The sequence below is a fragment of the Oratosquilla oratoria genome, chromosome 30, assembly GCF_046742065.1.
Source record: "Oratosquilla oratoria isolate Oo_2021 chromosome 30, ASM4674206v1, whole genome shotgun sequence".
Classification (NCBI taxonomy): Eukaryota; Metazoa; Arthropoda; class Malacostraca; order Stomatopoda; family Squillidae; genus Oratosquilla; species Oratosquilla oratoria.
In genome coordinates, this window is record NC_134806.1 from 13,901,309 (window position 1) to 13,906,306 (window position 4,998).

Genomic DNA, 4,998 nt, shown 5'->3' on the forward strand with positions numbered 1-4,998 from the left:
TTTCCTTTGAAGGCAAGCTACCTTGCCTAAATCCTGTCATATGTTAATATAAGCATGCGACTAATGTGCATTTTTAGATTGAACCAAATGTAGGGTTTAATCTGTTGTTGTCTACCTCAATAGTCGTATAGTTAGGAGTGTGGTAACGTACTCCGTGGTTTTCGATTAAGTTCGAGTTTTCCTTGTCTTCTTTATCATATTACTGTCTTGTCTCTCACTCTTTCTCTCGCTTGGCAATATGTCTTCCAACCACAGTATAGATGAAGGACCCGTCTCTGGTAGGGTCAGAGTCCTCACGGCTGAAGGGCAAGAGGCTTTTCAGAGAGCGTCTGATCAGCATGAAGAGAGGGTAAAGGCGAGTAGAGAAGGAGTACAAGCCTTATTGGAAGAACCGAATCATGGTCCTTGGTTGTATGAGGCCCACGCTGTGTACCAGGATACTGTAAAAAGGTACCTGGAATTCTTAATGCGTGAACGTACTTCAGAAAGTCTGGCTCGTGCTGAATCAGTGAAGCACGAAGACAGGGATTTTCAGGCATCTTTTCGTCAGGTAATCAGTAACTATGCTTCCTCTTCCTCAGTTGATGTCACGGAAGAGGAACACCACACTGAACCGTTTTTACAAGATGACCCGAAGTCCAATCAAGTTCCTTTATCCCTCGTCGACCACTCTGAGCGTTGTATGCCCCCTTCCATGAAGGGCAGTTCAAGAAGGTCGGTTAGGTCAGGTCGTTCCAGTAGCACCAGTGTTAGTGTTGCAAGGAAGCAACGAGCCAAGGTGGAGACCGCTCGTATCAGAGTTAAGTTTGCCGAACAGGAGGGTCAGCTTATGAAAGAGCAGGCTGAAATGCAGGCCAAGTTCAAAGTTATGACACAGCAAAAGGAGTTGGAAGAAGCCGAAGCCGAACTTAGGCACTTAGGACCTGACGATGATTGGGAAACATGCAGTGACTGGGACCAATTAAAAGGTACAGTCGCTACCCGCACCCAACTATATGTGGAGCAACAGGGTGGTATAGTCGATGTTTCCGCTAGTCAGAAGGATCTGGTAGGCTTGAATCCTGAAAGCCCTGTTTTCAAGCCCTGTTCTGATTTCAGAGTTAACTCACAGCCTGCTAACAATGTTCCATTCAGTTTTGAACCTCGTATCGAAAAGGTAAAGGTGAGGTCTGTGCAACCTGCGCAGCAACCTGTTGCTAACCATGTTTCTTATGTGTCACCACCTGTAGTAAAACCTCCTCGGAGTGCATCTCCTAGGTTGGGGACAACCTCCAATTCTGCCGATTTGAGCAAGTTCTTCTTGCGGAAGGATTTACTTCTTAGCAGGCTGTCTACGTTTGATGATACTGCGGAAGACTATGCTGTTTGGAAAGAGAGTTTCAAGGAAGTCGTGCAAGAGTTAGGCACCTCATGTAAGGAGGAAATAGACCTGTTAGTTAAGTACCTAGGTCCTGAGTCTAAAGAATGGGCCCGTACAACCAGAAACTCAAATGCCAAGAATCCAAACCTGGCGTGCAGTAGAATTTGGGAGCGCTTGGATGACAGGTTTGCTGCCCCTTCGATCAATGAGACTTCAATTAAAAAGAAGCTCGCCAACTTCTCTAGGATTTCACCTAGAGACACCTTAAGGTTATACGACCTGTGTGACATTCTGTATCAGATAGAAGCCTTGAAGGCTAACCCTGTATACAGTACACTGTTTGCATATTATGACGCCTCGTCAGGCATCAATCCCATTGTCGCAAAACTTCCACCCTGTATACAGAAAGCGTGGACTGGCAGAGCCATGAACTACAAGACTGCTCACGGTGTGCCGTACCCACCTTTCTCCTTCTTCATTGAGTTTGTGAAGGAGATGGCAAGGGTCGAGAATGACCCATGTTTCTCTTATCAAAGCCTTGGAGCCGATGGTTTTGTGAAACCAGAGAAGCCACCTCCCTCTAAGTTTCCTCAAGTGCGTGTGAAGAAGACTGACACCATGTTGTCCAGTGGCAGTAAGTCGACCATGGGCGCTGACAGGTCTGTTGGCGCCGCTAGTCCTACCGAGCAAAGAAAGGCAGAAAAGGGAGATTTTTGCGTCTACCATGATGCCTACGTACACCATTTGGATTTCTGCAGGGCTTTTCGCACCATGTCAGTGAGCGAGAGGAAGGTTTTCCTAAACGATAAAGGAATGTGCAACAGATGTTGCAAAGGTAACCATCCTCCTTCCAGCTGCAAAGAGAGAACTTTCTGCAAACTCTGTAAGGCCCATACTCATGTGACTGCCTTACATCACGATGAACCCAGGTCGAAGAGGAGTTCGACTCAAGCGGTTACACAGCATGGAAGGGAGGTTGCTCAAGATAAAACACCTCGCTCCCCTGTAGTCAATCAAGTGCCGCTTCCAAATGTTCTTACCCCCATAGTAAAGACTCAGGGAGGGGAGGATGCTGCGGTCAATTCCAAATGTACCTTGATATGCAGTAACCCCACCTCCATGAGTAAGTCCTGCGCCAAGACCTTCTTGGTAAAGGTCTATCCTGAAAGTAAGCCAGAGCTCGGAGTGTGGTGTTATGCCATCCTAGACGATCAGTGCAATTGCTCTTTAGCAAGGTCTGAGTTTTTCGATTTGTTTGACAAGCTGAGCAAACGGGTTTCATATCGTCTAGCTACCTGTGCAGGTGTAACGGGCGCTTCTGGGCGCACCACCAAAAATTACACCATCGTGTCTTGGCATAACTCACAAGAGGTGCATATCCCTCAGTTAGTGGAATGCGACAGCATTCCCAATGTAAGAGAAGAGATACCCACCCCCGCCATAGCTCGTGGTTATCCCCATCTGTCCGACCTGGCCGAATGTATTCCACCTCTGGTTCCTGAAGCTGAGATTCTACTCATCATTGGTCGAGATGTGCCTTCAGCTCATTACATTTTTGACCAGAGAATTGGACCTGTCAATGCCCCTCTAGCTCAACAGACCAGTCTGGGTTGGGCAATCATTGGGGAAGTGTGTCTCCATGGCACTTGTAGGCCTCCTGTCATTAGCAGTTTCAAAACATCCTTTGTACATGATAGACGTCCCTCTATAGTCGCACCATGTGGTAACCAGATTCATGTTTCTGAAGTAAAGGATGATTTGTTCAAGGTAACCAAAGATGATGACAAGGCCGCCCTGTCGATTGAAGACAGGAAGTTCTTGGATGTTATGAACTCAGAGTTCCGCAAGGATCAAAGTGGTCATTGGGTCGCGCCACTGCCTTTCCGTCCCAATGTTGTAGCCACCAGTAATAATAGAGACTTTGTGTGGCACCGCACACTGTCTCTCCATCGTAGCCTCAGCACAAAGCCGGAAAAACGTCAGCATATGATGGCCTTCATGCAAAAGATGTTAGATCGTGGGCATGCTGAGGTTGCACCACCATTGAAGTCTGATCAGAAGTGCTGGTATCTTCCATTGTTTGGGGTGTACCACCCTAAGAAACCTGACAAGATCAGGGTTGTGTTCGACTCTTCTGCCAAATCCAGAGAGTTCTCCCTAAATGATATGCTGATGTCAGGTCCTGATATGACAAACAGTATTCTCGGGATTCTTCTACGTTTCCGTCAGGAAGCTGTAGCAGTGGCAGCTGATGTAGAACAGATGTTCTACAATTTCAAAGTGAAGACTGAGCAAAGAGATTATCTCAGATTCTTCTGGTACAAGAATAATGACCCTGATGAAAGGTTGATTGAGTATAGAATGACTGTTCACGTTTTTGGGAACACGCCATCTCCCGCCATTGCCACCTATGGCTTGCGTAAGTCTGTAGAAGATGCCTCTCCTGAAGTTCGCTATTTCATAGAGAACAATTTCTACGTGGATGATGGGTTAGCATCTCTGCCAGATGCGGAGACTGCTTACAAGTTAATCCAAGACTCTAAGTCAGCACTTCAAGAAGGAGGACGCCTGCGCTTGCACAAGATCACTTCCAACAGTAAGGAAGTGCTGGAAAAGTTTGCCACCAGTGAGCTGGCTGATAACCTTCAGGAGCTGAACCTAACTTCTGACTCTATGCCTATGCAGTCTAGCCTGGGCCTCTTATGGGACATCCAAAGAGACGTTTTCGTCTATAAGTTCATGGATTCAGACAAGCCTTCGACAAAAAGAGGGATACTGTCTGTTGTAAATAGTCTGTTTGACCCCATGGGATTCTTAGCTCCAGTAATAATAGTGGGAAAACTACTCCTAAGAGAGATAACCAATCTAAAGTGTGGTTGGGATGAACCCATACCAGCTAAGATCCATACCAAATGGTCCAGATGGCTAACGTCCTTAAGGGACCTCAAGGATATAAGCATCAATCGTCAGTTTGCTAGTATTTCTTTGTCTCAAGCTCACAGGATAGAGCTTCATACCTTTTCAGATGCTTCCAGAGTAGCAGTAGGAGCTGTATCATATCTTAAGGTTTTCAGTGATACCAAAAGCTACCAGGTGTGTTTTGTGAGGGGACAAGCTAAAGTAGCTCCCAACCATGGTCATACTATTCCCAGGTTAGAGTTGTGTGCTGCAGTAATGGCAGTTAATCTCAGCAATTCCATCTCGGATTGCTTGGACAAACCCTTAGACGCAAGACATTTCTATTCTGACAGCATGATTGTCTTGGGCTATATTCATAATGAAAGGCGTAGATTTCAGGTCTACGTGAGTAACAGAGTAGACCACATTAGGTCGTCCACCGAACCTAACCAATGGCATTATGTACCTACAGATTGTAATCCAGCAGACCTGGCTACCCGTGGTCTTGAAATAACCAACCTAAATCAGAGTGATTGGTTGTCAGGTCCCTCAAGCTTATTTGAGGATGTTGTATCCACCAGTGGAAGTTTTCCTCTTGTAAGCCCTGAGACAGATAAAGAAGTAAAGGTATCAGACTACACAATTGAGTCTGAACCCCTTGTTAGTGCAAACAAAAGCAATGTAGAGCCTGCAATTGCGTCATTAGCTCAGAGGTTCTCTAATTTCTCCTGTTGGAGGAG